The sequence below is a fragment of the Lepus europaeus genome, chromosome 17 (assembly GCF_033115175.1).
Source record: "Lepus europaeus isolate LE1 chromosome 17, mLepTim1.pri, whole genome shotgun sequence".
NCBI classification, from domain to species: Eukaryota; Metazoa; Chordata; class Mammalia; order Lagomorpha; family Leporidae; genus Lepus; species Lepus europaeus.
Genome location: NC_084843.1, coordinates 82132900 through 82152469, shown reverse-complemented (window position 1 = coordinate 82152469; position 19570 = coordinate 82132900). Strand labels below are relative to the sequence as shown.

General features: G+C 49.3%; 1 protein-coding gene across 1 annotated transcript in view; it reads left to right on the top strand.

The window, feature by feature from the left end:
- The first annotated feature begins 10463 nt into the window (after positions 1-10463).
- The window catches only part of CSGALNACT2 (chondroitin sulfate N-acetylgalactosaminyltransferase 2), a 54272-nt gene continuing 45165 nt past the window's right edge, over positions 10464-19570 (top strand). Inside the window, exon 1 of the mRNA XM_062214265.1 lies at positions 10464-10494. The gene's annotated coding sequence lies outside the window, so the exon portion shown is untranslated. The remainder of the gene's footprint in view (positions 10495-19570) is intronic.

The window sequence follows — 19570 nt, the reverse complement described above, 5'->3', positions numbered from 1 at the left end:
TTGGTCCTTGTTGCTGGAACGGAATAGCTGAGACTGGGTAATCTGTAAGAGAATGGGGTTTCTTTTGGGGTGTGGGGGAAGGTCCAAGGGCGCCCTGCTGACACCTGCTCAGCTTCCGGTGGGGGTCTCCTGCTGCCTCAACTCTGGGTGGCAGTCACAAGGGCCAGGGAGTGGGCGTCCAAGCAGAACACACGAGGGCAGCCTCACTTTCCAACAACCTAACTCTCATGGTAACTAATCCAGTCCCCGGAGGCTCAGAACTCACTTCTAAGACAGAGACACTGAGTTAGTCAGCGTCTCCTTCCCTTCAAATGCCTGAGAAGAGCTTCTTGGGGGGCTGGTGCTGTGGCATAGTAGGTTACATATCTGCCTGCAGTGCTGGCATCCCATATGGGCGCCAGATCGAGTCCCAGCTGCTCCTCTTCCGATCCAGCTCTCTGCTGTGGCCTGGGAAAGCAGTAGAAGACGGCCAAATGCTTGGGCCCCTGCTCCCATGTGGGAGACACAGAAGAAGCTCCTGGCTTCTGGTTTCAGGTTGGCCCAGCTTTGGCCATTGTGGCCATTTGGGGAGCGAACCAGTGGATAGAAGACCTTTCTCTCTCTCTGTCTCTCTGCAACTCTGCCTTTCAAATAAGTAAATTTTTTTTTTAAGGGAAAGGGTTTATTGGGGAACACCCTACAGACCAAAGTGAAGGGGCAGCGAAGGAAAAAGAGAAGGAGAATGTAAGAGAGAGAGACAGAGAGGAGGGAGAAGAGAGACGAGAGGAGGAGAGAAGCCGAGAGGCCAAGAGAGCGTGTGTTCAGAACAGGCCCTTTTAAAACTTTGCCTGAGGGCAGACAGGGAAGTAGGAGCAGTGAATCCCATTAGGACGGGGGTGGAACCTGGCTCAGGTAGCTGGGCCATGAGGCCACCTGGCTAAAACCACGCCAGTTTCCTAACATTCCCCCCTTTTGTTTTTATAAAGCAGGGTTTGTATGGGGTTACATTAGTCCCAAAAGTCCAGGAGGGGTAGAGGGACGATGATCTGTCTTTAGAGCTACTTCCTGCTGACATGGGGCCATGATGTACTCTTCACTGGCGTGGGGCGATGTCTCAGGCCGCTGTCTCCTGGGTGGGGAGCCGAGTGTATTCCTGTAGCAGCATTTGATTGACTGCCTGGTTGTTGAAGGCCTTCATTTGTTCCATTATAACTTGCTGTAAACACTTAGACACTGTAGTATAAAAGACAGGGTTGAGACTAGTGACCAATGATCCTAAGAGTAGCATTAACCATTTTATAGAGGAGAGGAAATGAGGGGCCTCTGGACCCTTATGGGGACAGTTTGGTGGATGTGGCTTAAAGCTGGTCCCAGCCAAAACTGGGAGAAAAGTCACTCATCTTTTGTAGGTAGAGGGGTTTGTCTGTAGAAAAATTCTGAACAATTATACAGCATTAAGTGGGGAAGAGGACCATCAGTACACACAGGTTGGGAGTAGAGCCATTGGTGGTAAAGTAGAGGTTATGATTACAAAGGAATGAGGCCCAAGTGGGCTAGACAGGGTCTAGAACAAAGGACAGAGTTGTTATTAGAGAACCTAACAGAAGGGGCTTGATAATAACCAGGTGGGCTTTAAAGCCTTATAAATTATGAGGCCCAGACCTATCTTTACATAGGGCACATCCTAAGGGAGGTGTGAACCTCCTTGGGGAAGGCACCCTGTTGACTTCCATTACCTAGCTGGCCTGGGAGGAGAGCTGGCCAGGTAAAGGCAGGTGGCATCTCTAACAAGAAATTTACAGTTTCGCCTGCAATGTTGCTGACCGTTCTTGACCATCCCCTCAGCTGCAGTGGTCACATTGGAAGTTGGGCTGAGTGACGGGCTTTTCAGCTTAGAGCCAATAAGATCTGTGGCTCTGACCTGGGCATCCTTCGACTCCAGGGCAGGTCCATTTCCAGTGATCCAACTCTTGGCTGGCAGAGCTGCCAGGGCTCTTCACAAGTTGACTTCTGCTGAAGCCCAGGCTTACCACATTGAAAGCCACTGCAGTGGACTGGCCGGTTGGGTCTCCTTGAGGGCAGGTCACTGTGCAGAGCTACATTTAATAGGCCTGCCACCTATCTCTACTTTTCTGCAGACACATGCCTCCCAGCAGCAGCCTGGGGGGGAGGGGTTCCCCACACGGTACTCGTGGCTAATTCACCTTGAGTGTGCGGGGACCGGCAAGACATGGATGCCTCTTCCTTCTTCAACATCTTGGATCTCCTTGTGCGATGTGGGATGTCTTTTTTTCTCCGGCATCCATTTCCTTGTCCACAAGGGTCCTTGCCGGTGAGTGGTGGGTTGTGGTGCAGGCACCTTGCTGTCTGATCTGGAGGTCCACAAGCCAGATTCATGTCCGGTCTCATTTGTGTTCTTAGCCGTTAAGGATCCGGGGTGGGTGTTACAGTTAAAGAGGCCGCTTCCTGTTCTCCTTTATGTTTTCAAATTAGGTCTCCAATCTGAGGTTTAACTTCATGGACAAAAGACACATGGGTTGCTTTGTGAACAATCCCAAATACTGCAATGTGTTTTCCAGCCTATCTTGAAAAATCTCCTACAGGGTCATCTGATCACATGATTGAATTATGGCCCCATCTTTTTTATTGGAAATGCTTTAGGTACAACATTTTTAAAAAATTATTCATTTATTTGAGAGGTAGAGTTACAGATAGAGGGGGAGAGACAGAGAGAGGTCTTCCATCCACTGGTTCACTCCCCAAATGGCCGCAACGGCTGGAGCTGGGCTGACCCAAAACCAGGAGCCAGGAGCTTCTTCTGGGTCTCTCACATGGGTGCAGGAGCCCAAGCACTTGGGCCATCTTCCATTGCTTTTTCCAGCCACAAGCGAAGAGCTGGATCAGAAGAGGAGCAGCTGGGCCTGAAACCAGGCCCATATGGGATGCCGGCACCGCAGGCAGAGGGTTGGCCCACGAAGCCACAGTGCTGGCCCTCTAGATACGACTTTTAGGAGACTTTGCTCAGTGTGTCGAGTCTTTGTGTGGACTCTCAGGTGACAAAGGGTTCTGTAGGCACTTTCCTGGGTGAACCTGGTCACTTTTGCCACTTGGGATTTAGCATTCAAGGTCCTGACAAGCCGATGTCAGTGTGGTAACCCTTGGTCACACACACACAAACACACACCACACCCCAACCTCCCAATTATTCTTGGAATACTTGCTGGTCTTGCTTGGGTTGGGTAATTCCTTAATCATAGTTCTCAGTTCAGTTTGGTCCAAGGCTTACATTCTACAGTTGCCTGCATCCCTGGCTTGTGGGAGGGACGGATGTCTAAGGAGGGAACTGGCATTTGGGGGTCTTAGGAGAGTTGGTGGGAGAGGGTAGGGATCTGGACAAAGGGAAGAAAAGCAGATTGCGACAGACATGTGGAAAGAGAGGAGGCCCAAAGGACTCGGGGAGCGGGAGAGCTGACCTCAGGGAGGCCACGGGAGGATAAGCTGGGAAGGACTTAGCTGGAAAAGTAGGCTCGTGTGTGGCTGTTTAAGTCTGTCTAAGTGCTCATTAGCCTTGGCCAAAGAAACATTCTGGGAAGCAATTTTTGGAGCAGAATTGCATTAGGAGACCTCTGACTCCTAATGACTTTCAAAACGCGCTGCCCACAGGGCCTGGAAATCTGCCCTTTCTTCTCCATGGCATCTCTGGAGCGAGCAGAGTGGTCCCAGCAGGCCTCGGTGGTCCCTGATGGAGGCAGTGCTTGGCAGAGAAGGGCACAAGACGTGGGATTGCAAAGAGAGCACGCGCAGGGAGCAGGCGTTTTGGCTGGAGTCGGAGAGGATTTCAACTCAGACCCCACCTCCAGAGCCAGCTGGCCACAGGAACGCCATGCTCCTGTCTCTCGGGACACAAAATCGGGACCAAAGGAGGATTGTGTGCAGTTTTATTGGTGACCACGGCGAAGTCTGTCCAAGGAGACACCGGTGTGGTGAGAAGCGCTGACTTGGCCTGGGAGGCCAACTCAAACAGGCTCTCTTTGGGCCTATGCTTGTGTTCCACAAGGACTTTCTTAGGACAAATGGCACAGCACAACACAGCTGTGCACAACGCAGCAGAGCGGGGAGCTGAGAAGGAGAGAAATGGCCTGATTCTGCCAGAGATGCCAAACCGATGGGAATCAGGAGCAAAACCCAGGTAGAGCCACGAAGCTCAGCACTGAGAGAGGCGCTCAGACGGCCACGGGCACTCACTGGAGAGGCCACGGCAGTGAGGCCCAGGGCCTCCGGGGGCACTGCGCCTGGGGAAGGCTGGGGGCCTCGGCCACAAGCAGTGCTCATGCTGGGAACACCAGGAAAACCCTGAACATCGACAGAGACCACTCAAGTGAGAACCAGCAAATGCTCTTTATTCTCAGCTGCCATGAGAGAAGCAGCAATGAAAAAGCTCTACAGTGAAAACAAAGGCTGGGGCTGGCTTTGTGGCGGAGCCGGTAAAGCTGCTGCCTGCAGTGCCGGCATCCCACGTGGGAGCGAGTTCGAGTCCTGGTTGCTCCAGTTCTGATGCAGCTCCCTGCTAATGGACATGGGGAAGCAGCAGAAGGTGGCCCAAGTGCTTGGGCCCCTCCAACCACATGGGAGGGAGACCCAGAAGAAGTTTCTGGCTCCTGGCTTCAGATTGGCTCAGCTCCGGCTGTTGTGGCCATTTGGAAGCAGACAGAAGACCTCTCTCTCTTGCTCTGCTCTCTGTAACTCTGCCTTTCAAATAAATAAATAAATCCTTTTCTTAAAAGTGAAGGAGGAGGCCGGCGCCGCGGCTCACTAGGCTAATCCTCCACCTTGCGGCGCCGGCACACCGGGTTCTAGTCCCGGTCGGGGCGTCGGATTCTGTCCCGGTTACCCCTCTTCCAGGCCAGCCCTCTGCTATGGCCCGGGAAGGCAGTGGAGGATGGCCCAAGTGCTTGGGCCATGCACCCCATGGGAGACCAGGAGAAGCACCTGGCTCCTGGCTTTGGATCAGCGCAGCGCGCCGGCCTCAGCAGCCATTGGAGGGTGAACCAACGGCAAAGAAGACCTTTCTCTCTGTCTCTCTCTCTCACTATCCACTCTGCCTGTCAAAAAAAAAAAAAAAAAAAAAGTGAAGGAGAAGGAATAGGAAGAAGAGAAAGAATGGAAAGAGAGGGCTTCACTTCAGAGGCTACTGGTGAGAGAAACTTTAAAAAAAAACTACATTTTTCCGATATGGGTCACCCTCAATTTAGCATGAGTGTTTTCTCCAAAGAAACTACTTATTTTATGAGCCCCAGTGTACCACCCACGGCCTGCCACAGAACTTGAATCATGCACTGTGTCTTCTCACCAAATTCAAATTACATGCATAGTATTTGGTTTAGCTGTTTAACAACAACAAAAAAAATCAGAAGGTAACAATTCAAATTCACGGGTGGGAGACGCTCACTTCCCTTAGAAACAATTCTTAAGAGAGGATTCCAAACATATGGCCACCAACCTAACCCCACCACCCTGACTCCACGCCAGGGCCGGTCCTGGAATAGCTTCCTGTTTTTGCCTCTGTAAACTGAGGACCGGAACCGAGTCCCTGGGGCCGTGGAAGGACTGGAAGGGTTCAGAGAGAGAACTGGGAGAAGCGCCCGCTGCCAAGGGCGGGTTGTGTATGTGCCAGGCATGTGGCTGCACGGTGCGATCAGTAAGGACGGAGGGAAATGAATGCATAAGTGAGGAAGAAACAGCGCCTGCAGGGTTGTGGAGAAGGGGAGGGAAGACAGGAGACAGACAGAGCAGCAGCTGCTGGGCTGCTAGACGGCCACTGCTGTGCATTACCAAGCGAGGGGCTTCAGATCCGGGTGCTGGAGACACAGACGTCTTTCTGGAGAGAGTCCCGAGTTCTTTCATGCACACACCCGTGGGGAAGCAGCGGTTGACTCAGTGTCTGGCCTGGGCACCCCAGGGAGAACGGGGAGGCTGTGTCCAGACACTGCAGTGGAAACGGGTAGGGTGAGCGCTGCCGGGACTGCATGTGAGACTAGAGGACGGGGTGTGGGGTACCTCTTTTTCTGGATGTCTTTTCTTTCTTAAAATTATTTGAAATGGGGGCTGGCATTGTGGTACAGCAGGTTAAAACGCCACCCGTGGGGCCAGCGCTGTGGCGCGTAACAGGTAAAGCCACTGCCTGCAGTGTCAGCATCCCATATGGGTGCCAGTTTGAGTCCCAGGCTGCTCCACTTCCGATTCAGCTCTCTGCTATGGCCTGGGAAAGCAGTGGAAGATGGTCCAAGTGCTTGGGCCCCTGCACCCATGTAGGAAACCCAAAATAAACTCCTGGCTTCTGGCTGCAGCTCTGGCAATTGCGGCCAATTGGGGAGTGAACCAGCAGATGGAAGATCTCTCTGTCTCTCTCCCTCCCTCTCTCTCTCTCTGTGTGTGTGTGTGTGTGTAACTCTTTCAAATAAATAAATAAATCTTTAAAAAAAAATGCAGCCTGCAATACCGGATTCCATATGAGCACCAGTTGGAATCTCAACTGCTCCATTTCTGATCTAGTTCCCCGCTGATGCACCTGGGAAAGCAGCGGAAGATGGCCCGAGTGGTTGGGCCCCTGCCACCCACAGGGGTGACCTGGGTGGAGCTCCTGGCTTCTGGGTTTGACCTGGCCCAGCCCTGGCTGTTGCAGCCATCTGAGGAGTGAACCAGCAGAAAGAATATTCTCTCTCTCCATGCCCAACCACCACTACCCCGTCTCTTTAACTCTTTCAACTAAATAAACAAATTTTTAAAAATTTTTTATTTGAACAGCTGAGAGACACAGAAAGACTCCCCGAGTCCCCAATCTGCTGGTTACTTCTCCAAGTGTCTACAATGGCTAGGGCTAGGCCAAGTTGGAGCCAGGAGCTAAATCCAGGTCTCCCACGTGGGTGGCAGGGACTCAACTACTTGGGCCACCTTCTTCTGCCTTGCCAGGCACAGTAGTGGGAGCTAGATCAGAAGCAAAGCAGCTGGGATTCAAACTGGCACTCTAATATGGGATGCTGGCGTCTCGGGCAGCAGCTTAACCCTACTAAAGCCACAATGCCCGGCCCCGAGCTATCATTTGTATTGCTATACAAGGGTACTTCAAAATATTTGTAGAATGTGGAATTAAAATAAAAGTTTATTTTGGTGCAAAAAAAAAAAATGTTGAGAGCCATATATAACGGGGTGGGGGGGGGCAGATGTTGTGGTCTAGCAGGTTAAACTGACCCTAGGATGCACACATTCCATATCTGAATGCTGGTTCAAATCCTGCCTACTCTGCTTCCTACCCAGCTTCCTGCTAGTACATCCTGGGAGTAGATGATGTTCAAGTCCTTGGGCCCTGCCACCACATGGGAGTCCTGGATGCGGTTCCTGACTCCTGCCTTCTGCCTGGCCCAGTCCTGACCGTTGTGGGCATCTGGGGAGTGAACCAGTAGGTGGAAGATCTCTCTCCCTGTTGCTCTGCCTTTCAAGTAGATGAAAGTGAATAATAAACTTTAAAAAAAAAAGTTCATGAAAATGTGTATTATAAAAAAGCTGTGCATGGATTTAAAACATATTTTTGCACAAAACATATTTGTATAAAACGTGTTTTATTTGATAGTCAGAGTTACACAGAGAAAGAAGGAGAGGCAGAGAGACAGAGAGGTCTTCCATCCACTGGTTCACTCCCCAATTGGCTGCAATGGCTGGAGCTGTGCTGATCTGCAGCCAGGAGCCAGGAGCTTCTTCCGGGTCTCCCACGCAGGTGCAGGGGCCCAAGGACTTGGGCCATCTTCTACTTCTTTCCCAGGCCATAGCAGAGAGCTGGATTGGAAGAAGAGCAGCCAGGACTCGAACCGGCGTCTATATGGGATGCCAGCACTGCAGGCAGTGGCTTTACCCGCTACACCACAGTGCCAGCCCCCCAAAATAAACTTTTAATTCCACTTTTGCCCAAAGTTTTTGAAGTAGTCTCCTACTAATGCCTTGCCATCTTAAACCTACGAGCACTGTGCTCTGTACCATCTATCTGCCAGGGGTTCCCACTCGCTAATTCTCCCCCAGCCTGAGGGTCAACCCCACAGTTGGTCCTGGGGTCTGCATGGTAACCGTCATGGGAGCTCTGGACCCTAGAGACCCTGGAGATTTAGCCACTCAGTTTACCTAAGTAGACTCCCACAGGCTGATCTTCATACTAGAGTGAACGAGCAGGCGATCAGGCAGAAGGGTGGAACCTCAGAGGCAGTAAGTGTTGCCAGCTCACCTGTTCAAGTGGCAGAGATGCTGGGAGATCCTTGCATGTTCCTTTTTAATCAGGTCGCTTCGTATTTAATTGAACACTTACTATGTGCCAAGTGGTTGGAGCAGAAAAAAGGCATGGTCCTTATCTCTCAGAGCTCAGCTCACACACAGGTGCAGTGTGGGTGACTGCATGAGTCTGTCAATCTTGGCCCAGGTCGGGAAGGTAGGACTATGGGAGCTACAGATATTCATGGCTACTCAGAAATGATCAAGGAAGGAGTGAGCTTTGAAGCTGAAGAGAGACAGGATATTCAGCAAACCTGGTTTAGAATTAGGTTGGCCAGGGGTAGGCATTTGGCGCAGTGGGTAAGATATTGCTTGGGGCCGGTGCTATGGCTCAGTAGGTTACTCCATCTCCTGCAGTGCCAGCATCCCATACGTGCGCTGATTCAAGTCCCGGCTGCTCCTCTTCTGATCCAGCTCTCTGCTAAGGCCTGGGAGAGCAGTGGAAGATGGCCCAGGTCCTTGGGCCCCTGCATCTGTATGGGGGACACAGAAGAAGCTCCTGGTTCCTGGCTTCAGATCGGCGCAGCTCCGACTGTTGTGGCCATTTGGGGAGTGAACCAGCGGATGCAGGACCTCTCTCTCTTTCTCTACCTCCCAAATAAAATATATGAAATCTTTTTTTAAAAAGAAAAAACGATGCTGCTTGGGGTGCCTCACATTCCATACCTGAGTTTCTGAACTGGAGTCCCACCTCCACTTTTTTTTTAAATATTTTTTAAATTATTTGACAGGTAGAGCTGCAGACAGTGAGATACAGAGAGAGAGGTCTTCCCACCACTGGTTCACTCCCCAAACGGCCACAACGGCCGGAGCTATGCTGATCCGAAGCCAGGAGCTAGGCGCCTCCTCCCAGTCTCTCATGCGGGTGCAGGGACCCAAGCACTTGGGCCATCCTCCACTGTCATCCCAGGCCACAGCAGAGAGCTGGACTGGAAGAGGAGCAACCCGGACTAGAACCCGGCGCCCACATGGGATGCCGGCGCCACAGGGGAGGAGTACCTAGTGCGCCACCACGGCGCCGGTCCCCCACCTCCACTTCCGATCCAGCTTCCTGCTAAGGCAGACCCTGGGAGGCAGCCCGGTGATGACCCTAGTGCTGGTCTCTGTCACTTCCGTGGGAGACCCAGATTGAGTTCTTGGCTCCTGGCTTCAGCCCTGTCTGTCTCTGGCTATTGTGGGCATTTGGGGGGGGGGGGGGGGGGGAACCTCAAAGGATGTGAGATAGCTCTTCTCTCTCTGCCTTTCAAATAAACTTAAATAATAGCAGTAATAAAACAGTTTAAGTAGGCTGTCCAGTCGGAGCCCAGGACAACCAACGAAGACAGCTTTGATAAGAATCAAATCCTCCACCCACCCCAAGCAACTTCTGCAGGTGCACCCTGCAGTCAGCTCGGCTTTGGGTCTAACTGCATTTATTAATAATGATAACACGCACAATGCCAAACGCTTGCAATACAGCACTGCGTGCAAGTCTCACAACAGCTCCGGAAAGCACGCCCTTCGCCGCTTGCTGTGGTCCCCAAGACACAGAGGCGCACAGAGGCCAAGCCGAGGGAGCCTGCCCAGGCAAGCCGGGAAAGCCGGCAGAGCCAGAGCGGGCTCCCAGCGGGCACGTGCAGGGCCCTGGGGGACACAGCGCCCTGGGGACGCAGTGCACCCAGGGGGCGAGTGGCCCAAGTGTGAGGGGCGCCTGTCTTCTTCCCGCTCCCCAAAACCAAGCCACGACCGCCTGCACTCCCTCCTTTAACGCAGGAGGGAACTGGGGCCCAAGGAACAGCAGGTCCCGCGTCCTGCGCCACCCCCACGGCCCTGGGCACCAGCCGGCCCCCCAGCCGGCGCCCACGCGGGCCCCTCGGCAGCGCTCAGCCCCGGGCGCGCCAGGCTGCGGCCGCTCCGTGCAGGGCTCGCTCGGGCCACACACGGAGCTTCCCACACCCACCCGTGCAGCCGGCGGCCGGCCGCCGCGCGCCCACGCCGCGCACCCGCAGCGCGCGCGGGGCTGGGCGGGGCCGGGGCTGGGCGGGGCGCGGCGGCCGCGGCCTCATTTCCTCGCGCGCGCCGGAAGTGGCCGTTCTCGCGCCGCGGCGCGCCCGGAGCTGGGGCGGCTGAGGCGGCTGAGGCGGCCGGGGCGGCCCCGGAGCGCTGGGCGCTGCCCGCGGCGGGTGCCCGCGGCGGCCCCGGTGCGCGCGGCCGGCGAGCGCGGTGAGTACTCGGCCGCGCGGCCTCGCCCGCTCGGGGCCCGGGGCTGGGGCCGGGGGCTGCCGCGGCCGGTCGGGGTCACCTCAGAGGAGCCCCCGCTGAGGGGGCCTGGCGGGCGGGCGGGCGCGCTACCGACGGCGCCGCGGGGTTCTTCCTGCCGGAGGCCGCCCCGGCTTGCGCGTCCGTGTTTTCTACATCATCTTTTGCAAAAAGATCCCACTGCGCCTCTCAGTGGGTAAACTTTTTTTTTCCGCCCGGCGGCTGTCAGCTCCTGGTGGCGTTAAAATCGGTCTCTGACAGCCGACCGCAGGGCAGGGGGCACGCGGGGGCTGCGGGGCCGGGGCTGCGGGGCTCCGCCTGGAGCCCGGGAGGGATTTGGCAGCGCCGCGGCGGTGCTCCTGCCCGCGCTGGCAATGCGGTGCCGGAGCTGAAGCTGTTCTTGAAGCCCTTGAGTCGTCTTAGAGATGTTTTCTAGCTCTTGAGGCTGCCTCGAAATGCTCTTGGAAACGTGCAATTAAGGAGAAGAAAAGTTGATTTGGATGCAAAAAAAAAAAAACTCTCGAGATCCGTGCAGGCTTTGTGGTGACAGTTGGCTGACATTGGCTAGGCGCAGCGGTGGAGTGAGCCTTGCTTTTTCATGTCATGTGCTGAAAACAGTGCTTGGCTCTTAGGAAGTGAAAAACCCGGTGTCTTATGCCCGAGAACGTTCGTTCTGTGGGATTGTTCAGGTGCTACACAGTCGTCACTAACAAAAAGAATGCAAACAGGGTGTCCACGGTATGTGGCCCGGAATTCATGCCCAACGTGAATTTTGGCCCAAAGAAGCCCTGTTCCAGTGCAGACAGTTTGGAAATTACATTTTCCCCCTTAACTTTGGTTGAGATGTAAAATACACGTGAAGTCCGCAAGTGCATACGTCTCAGTTATACAGGACAATGAATTTTTACAGATTTATCACCTTGTGTAACCACCAGTTTCGTCAGATTACAACTAGAATAGTTCCAGGATTCCAAGAGTTCCTCTCTGCTTCCAGCTGAATTCTGCCCCTGCTCCCTAGTCTGGATCCTGAGTTCTCACATCACTGATGAGTTTTGTGGGCTTGAGCTTTGTATTAATGGAAACATTGCCTTATTGCTTGTGCACTCCAGCCATATCGCATGGTTTGGCATCCTGTATGCATATCGTGATTTGCTACCAGTAGTTCTTTATTTTTTACTTCCGTGTAACCTTCCGTTTCAATATACGTGACTGCTTTTTTGTTGATGTATATTCCTATGGGTCCTTGCCACCCAAGTGAGATGCCCAGATTAGGTTCCCAGCTCCCAATTTTGGCTCTGTTGGGGACATTTGGGGAGTGAGCCAGAATATGGAAGAGTTTCTCTTCTTCTCTGTCTCCAGCCCCCCTCCCCCAATAATTTTTAAAAATATATATTTTGGATATTAACATTCTGATGCACATGTGTATACATTTCTCTCAGCTGTAGAATGACTCATAAAGTAGGTGGAAAATTGCATTTTAACCAAGTCTTCCTTTTTTAAAAAATGTAGTAAGGTTTTTATTCTAACTAATACAACATGAAAGGTTGGCAAAAAGCAAAATGGTTATGAGTTCAAGACTTCAGTGATTCATTACTGTGTTATTTGTCGCTTGGATCCCACATGTATGTCAGTCTTCTAACAGACTATCTTTACTTAATTGTGTGTTACACAAGTCTGTTGGAACTGGTTCTGCAGTTTGGTGTAACAGTTTAGGTAAGAACTGTGTTACTCAAGTTAGTGGTTGTTAGGGGAAACAAAACAGGGAAATGACTAAAAATGAATCAAAGAATCATGGGATTGCAAGACCAGGAACTTATATAGACAAGGGCTGTAAACAGTAGTCAAATCCCAAGATCTCAATTTTACTCATACATTAATTTTTTAATAAGCTATATATTAGCTACCCTAAGTTAGATGAAATGTCATATTTGTCTTTTTTGGTCTGGTTTATTTCACTAAGCATAATGATCTCCTGTTGCATCCATTTTGTTGCAAAAGTCAAGATTTCATTCTTTTTTATGGCTGAGTAGTATTCCATCGTGTATATATGCCATATTTTCTTTATCTAGTCATCAGCTGATGGACATCTAGGTTGATTGCATATTTTAGCTATTGTGAGTTGAGCTGCTGTAAACATGGGGGTATAGGTAACTCACGATGATTTCATTTCCTTTGCATGTATTTCCAGGGTGGGATATCTGGGTCATTTGATAGATGTATTTTTAGTTTTCTGAGAAATCTCCATTCTGTCTTCAATAATGGTTGTACCAGTTTACATTCCCATGAACAGTGTATTAGGGTACCTTTTTCTTCACATCCTTGTCAGCATTTATTGTTTTGAATTTTGAATGATAACTGTTCTAACTGGGGTGAGGTAAAACCTTGTTGTAGTTCTTAATTGCATTCCCCTCATGGCTAGTCATCCTGAGCATTGTTTTTTTTTTCATGTGTCTATTGGCCATTTGTATTTCAGGGGAGCCAGCATTGTGGTGTACCAGTTTAAACTGCCACCTGCAACACCAGCATCCCATATGGGTACTGGCTTGAGTCCCAGCTGATCCACTTCCAATCCACCCCCTAATAATGTACCTGGGAAAGCAGTGGGTGATGGCCCAAGTCCTTGGGCCACTGAACCCATGTGGGAGACACAGAAGAAGCTCCTGACTCTTGGCTTTGATATGGCCCAAACCCTGGGTGTGGCAGCCTTTTGAGAATAAACCAACAGATGGAATATTTCTCTCTCTCTGTAACTCTGCCTTTCAAATAAATAAAATAAATCTTTTATTAAAAAAAGGGAGAAAAGTGCCTGTTCATGTTCTTTGCCATTTCTTTTTTGCTAATATAAAGAAAACAGATTTTATGTATTTCATAATATAATTCTAAAAACATAATGATACTTTTCCCTTCCCCCTTCCCTCTCTCCCTCCCTTTCTCCATTTCTTAACTAGATTAGTTGTTTTGTGTTGTTGTTTCTTGAGTTCTTTATGTATTCTGGATATTAATCCTTTATTAGATATATAGTTTGCAAATCTTCCATTCTATTGGTTGCCTCTTTGTTGAGTGTTTCCTCTGTGTTTTCAGCTCTGCTGAAGCTTCTTAGCTTGATGTAATCCCATTTGTCTGTTTTTGTTTTTATTGCTTGTGCTTCTGGGGTCTTATCCATGAAGCCTTTACTTAGGCCAATGTCTTGCAGCATTTCCCCTGTTTTCCTCTAGTAACTTGATGGTTTCAGGTCTTAGGTTTAGATCCTTGGTTCGTTATGAGTTGATTTTTGTATAGGGTGTTAGGTAGGGGTCTTGTTTAATATGTCTGCATGCAAAGTTCCAATTTTCTCGGCACTATTTGTTGAAGAGGTTGTCCTTTCTCCAGGGAGTGATTTCAGCTCACTTGTTAAAAATTAGTTGGTTGTACATATGTGGATTAATTTCTGGGGTGCCTATGCTGTTTCCATTGTTTCACATGTTTTATTTTTGTGCCAGTACCAGGATGTTTTCATTATAACAACCCTGTAGTATGTCTTGAAATTTAATATTGTATTACCTTTGGCTTTGTTTTTATTGCCTTTGTTTTATTGCTTTGGTTATTTGTGGTCTTTTGTGTTTCCATGCGAATTTTATGGTCATTTTTCTGGATCTGAGAAGCATTGATATTTTGATTGGGATTGCATTGAATCTGTAAATTGCTTTTTTGATGGACATTTTGATGATAATTCCTCCAGTCGACAAACGTGGGAGATCTTTCCATTTTTCATATATGTCTTCTTTTTCTTCCCTTAATGTTTCATAATTTTCATTGTGGAAGGAAGACCTCTCTGTCTCTCTCTCTCACTGTCTATCTGTCAAATAAATTTAAAAAAAAAAAAACATAATTTTCGTTGTGGGGATCCTTCACATTCCAAGGATTTAAAACATTTTTTAAAGATTTATTTATTTATTTGAGAGGCAGAGTTACAGAGAGAGAGATCGTCCATCCACTGGTCCACTCCCAGATGGCTACAGTGGCCAGAGTTGTGCCAAGTCAAAGCCAGGAGCTTCCTCCAGGTCTCCCACGAGGGTGCAGGGGCCCAAGCACCCAGACCATCCCCCACTGCCCTCTAAGACCATCAGCAGGGAGCTGGACCCGAAGTGGAGCAGCCAGGACTCAAGCCGGTGGCCATATAGGATGCTGGTGCTGCAGGTGAAGGCTTAATCCGCTACATCACAGTGCTGGCCCCTTAAAATATTTTATAGCCATTGTGAATGGGGCTGATCTTGGAAGTTCTTTTTGTCAGAGCATTGTTACTATATGAATGCTGTTTTTAAAAAGATTTTATTTATTTATTTCAAAGGTAGAATTACAGAGAGAGGGGAGAGGGAGAGACAGAGACTCTTCCATCCGCTGGTTCACTCCCCAGATGGCTGCAATGGCCAGGGCTGTGCCAGGCCGAAGCCAGGAGCTTCTTCTGGGGCTCCCATGTGTGTGCAGGGACCTAGGGACTTGGCCCATTGTCTGCTGCTTTCCCAGGTTCATTAGCAGGGAGCTGGATCAGAAACAAAGCAGCTGGGATTCAAACTGGCATCCATATGGGATGCCTGAGTCACAGGTCATTACTTACCCCGCTATACCACAGCTCTGGCCCTACAACTTTGCTGAATTCTTAGTGGAGTCTTTTACTTCCCCTATATAGAGGATCATGTCATCTTCAAACAGGGCTATTTTGACTTCCTTGTTTCCAATTAAGAACTATCTTCCCAGCCCCCAGTGAATTAAAGACCTCTCACCAGGTCCACTTCTAAGACACCATAATTAGATCAAGTTTCCACCCTTAATCCATCAGCTGTCTTCATAACACCAGGAGTTAAGCGATTGCATGAGCTGGGGAGACGTCTTGTCCAATCCGTAACAGTTACAGCTGTGAGTTTGCTGCAGCACACAGCTGTCCACAGGTACTGAGATACTAGTTTGTATATTTATTTTTAAAGATTTATTTATTTACTTGAAAGAGTTACACAGAGAGAGAAGGAGAGGCAGAGAGAGAGAGAGAGAGAGGTGTCTTCCATCCACTGGTTCACTCCCCAGATGGCCACAAGGGCCCGGAGCTGCACTGATCCGAAGCCAGGAACCAGGAACTTCTTCTGGGTCTCCCACGTGGGTACAGGGGCCCAAGGACTTAGGCCATCTTCTACTGCTTGCCCAGGCCATAGCAGAGAGCTGGATGGGAAGTGAAGCAGCCAGAACTCAAACCGAAGCCCATATGGGATTCTGGCACTGCAGGCGGCAACTTTACCTGCTACGCCACAGCACTGGCCCCATTCTAGTATATTTATAATGTGAATAGACAAAATCATTAAATGTTTTTGGGAAAACTGCATGTAGAAGCCCAAAACTAAACAGATATAAGAAATAAGCGCTGATGCTTTGGAGTTAATCTAAGAAACTAAAGAAAACTTTAAAATAAATATCCGTTTCCTCAAATTTCGGGGCATATTGTATCTATTGAACACATATAGGCTGCCACGAAAAAAAGCAGTCAGTTCTTGAATTTGAAGCATAAAAAGTAGTAGTGAGTGTTGTGGCCCAGCAGGTGGGGCTGCCACCTGCATCCCAGTCTGAGTGCCTGTTTGAGTCCCGGGTACTGTACGTCCAATCCAGTTTTCCTGCTAATGCATCCTTGGAGGCAGCCCACGTGAGAGACCTAGGTAGAGTTCCTGGCTCCTGCCTGTGGCCTTGCCCAGCCCTGGCTGCCGTTGGCATTGCTTTGTGGAGTGCGAAGTAATACTGACATTCACTGAGCACTTACTGCTTGTCAGATTTTACTTGAGTGATTTTTAGAGTGACACCCTGGGACAGACTCTAATGATCCACCCTCTACATGAGGAAGCTGAAGCTTGTGGAGAAATTAGGGAATGTGTCTGTGATGAAGACCTAGGAAATGGTAGAGCGGATAACTGAATGTAGGCCGTCTGACTCCCGAGTCTGTTATTCAGGCAAGACAAAGTGAGAAGAGGATCTGCAGCGTGTTAACACCGTCTTACAGGTATTGTCTGTGTCCACATACAACGACCTGCAGTTTTACCCTTTCTCCTATGGGCAGATATTAAGTAGCTTTTATGCTTATTCTGCTGTTAGGTATAATACTATTAAATGTCTGGTGCTGGCGCCTTTAGGTACCAGTATGGATATTTATGTAGTAGGGAATCTTAAAAGAGGGAGTAGGAATTGCTGGATTAAAGGGCGCATGCATTTAAATAAACTTGGCCCTCTTTAAGTTTGTGTATATGTACTCATGTTTATCATATAGTCAGTGGAGTTGTAACATGTGGGAAGGAGCATTGGCTATCCAGGTAATGGATATTGTGTCCAGTTTACAGGGCCGTCAAGTAGGTGTCACACTTGGCCATCTGAATTGTCTTCACTTTGCCACAGTCGCACACATTTGTCCGCTTTATGTATAATGGCATCGTGACTATTACTGCCATTTGTTTTGCTGAAATCCAGGCCCCGTGAGTACAGTTTTCCCCCAGAAACATTTTATCAAAAACATCATCTATTATTCTTGGTACCCAACATGGTGCCTGAAAAACAGTAGGTACTCAAGTGGCTTCTGATGCTCAGTACTTTTCTTAAGTTTCATTTTTTTAAGTAATTAATTTATTTGAAAGAGAGAGAGAGAGCGAGATCTTGCATCTGCTGATTTGCTTCTCAAATGGCCCAATGACCAGGGCTGGTCCAGGCCAAAGAAAGGAGCCCAGAAGTCAGTCTGGGTCTCCCTCACTGGTGGCAGGGACCCAAGTACTTAGCCATTGTCTGCTACCTTCCCAGGCTCGTTAGCAGGACCCTGGATCAGAAGGGAGGAGGAGCCAGGACTCAGACTAGGCCCTCCAGTAGATAGCTGTTGACTGGTTTACTTTCTGTCACTGCAGTTTACCTTGTATTTTATTGAATATCATATAAATGGAATCACAGAATGTGTACTCTTTTTTTTTTTTTTTTTTTTTGACAGTGAGAGAGAGAGAGAGAAAGGTCTTCCTTTTTCCACTGGTTCACCCCCCCAGTGGCCGCTGCGGCTGGCGTACCGCGCTGATCCGTAGCCAAGAGCCAGGTGCTTCTCCTGGTCTCCCATGCAGGTGCATGGCCCAAGGACTTGGGCCATCCTCCACTGCACTCCCGGGCCACAGCAGAGAGCTGGACTGGAAGAGGGGCAACCGGATATCAATTGACCTTACATCTGCTGGTTCACTCCCCCAGGTGACCATACGGGCTGGGGCTGAGCCACACCAAAGCCAGGAGTGTGAAACTCCACCCACTGCTCCCATGTCAGGGGCAGGGGCACAAGCACTTGGGCCATCTGCTGTTGCTATTCGAGATGTATTAGCAGGGAGCTGATGGGAAGTGGAGCAGTGAGAACCAGAACCAGCATCACAGGTGGCAACTTAGCGCACCACACCACCACATCAGCCCCATGGTTTTGTGTTGTTAAGAGATAAACTGAGGCACAATAAAATTCAAAAGAGCAGTATTTCATCAGTTCATGAATCGGGCTGCACCAGAGGGATTAGAACTCCACTAAGGAAAGTAAGGGAAGCTTTTTTTTTTCTTAAACAGGGTAAACAGGAAAGCAAAACAAACAAACAAAAACTAGAAGCCATTCGCAAGTTACTAGTTACATAAGGGGTAATAGTATCCTTTATTGCAGTTAAGTTAGCTGGCAGCTTCTGGGTGGTTAAAGTTAAGTTTTCTTTTTCTTTGGCACAAGTTAGGCTTCACATGTGTCTGCAAGTGGCTCAGCTTAAATTTTGCTCTTGTTTACATAGTAAGCAAGGTCAAGGATGCCTTCACAACTTCATAGACTTTGCCTGTTCAGGGAATTTACAGCCCTAGTCTCCATTTTATTTCGTTTCAATAGTAGAACGTGTGATTTCATTCCTCTGGGGTATGTACCAAGAGTGCACTGGCTGGACTGGAGGGTAGGCCTATGTTTAACTTGTTCAGGGACTGCAAAGCTATTTACATTTTCTCCAGCAGCATAAGAAAGTTCTGGTTCTTCCACATTGTCACCAAAACTTGGTGTAGTCAGTCTTTTTAATTTTAGCCATTTTGCATGGTGGTATTTCCCTGTGGTTTACTTTTTCATTTCCCTACTGACTAGCAACATTTAGCATCTTTTTCGGGTGTTTATTTGAAGTGTTCAGCTCTTTTAACATTTTGATAGTCTCCAGGTCCATTACTGTCTTTATTTTTTCTTTAAAAAAAAAAAGTGTTTGTTTGAAAGAGTTACAGAGAGAGAGAGCAAGACAGAGAGAGAGGGATCTTCCATCCACTGATTCACTGCCTAGATGACTGTAACAGCCAAGGCTAGGCCAGGCCAAAGCCAGGAGTCAGTAGCCAGGTGCTTCCTCTCTGTCTCCTACTTGGGTGGCTAGGGCCCAAAACTTAGGCCATTCTCCGTTGCTTTGTCCAGGCCATTAGCAGGGAGCTGGATTAGAAGTAGAGCATCTGGGACTTGAACCAGCACCCATGGGATGCCAGCATTGCAGGTGGCCGCTTTACCCACTTCACCACTATGCTGACCCCAGCTTTTCATTATTTTAGCAATGTCTTTTACAGAGCACAAATTACTAGATTTTTAAAGATTTATTTATTTGAAATGCAGAGTTACAGAGAGGCAGAGAGATAGAGAGAGGGAGAGAGGTTTTCCATCTGCTAGTTCACTCCCCAGATGGCCGCAACCGCCAGAGCTGAGCTAATTTGAAGCCAGGAGCCAGGAACTTCTTCCATGTCTCCCATGCAGGTGTAGGGGCCCAAGGACTTGGGCCATCTTCTACGGCTTTCCCAGGCCATAGCAGAGAGCTGGATCAGAAGTGGAGCAGGTGGGTCTTGAACTGGGGGATGCCAGCATTGTAGGCAGTGGCTTTACCCGCTATGCCATGGTGCCACTATTCAAATTACTAATTTTGATGCAGTCCAATTTATCAGTTGATCTAAGAAACCTTTGCCTGACTGAAGGTCACAAAAATTTTATCTATGCTTTCTTTGAGTTGTGTGTTTCTAAGTTTTCCAT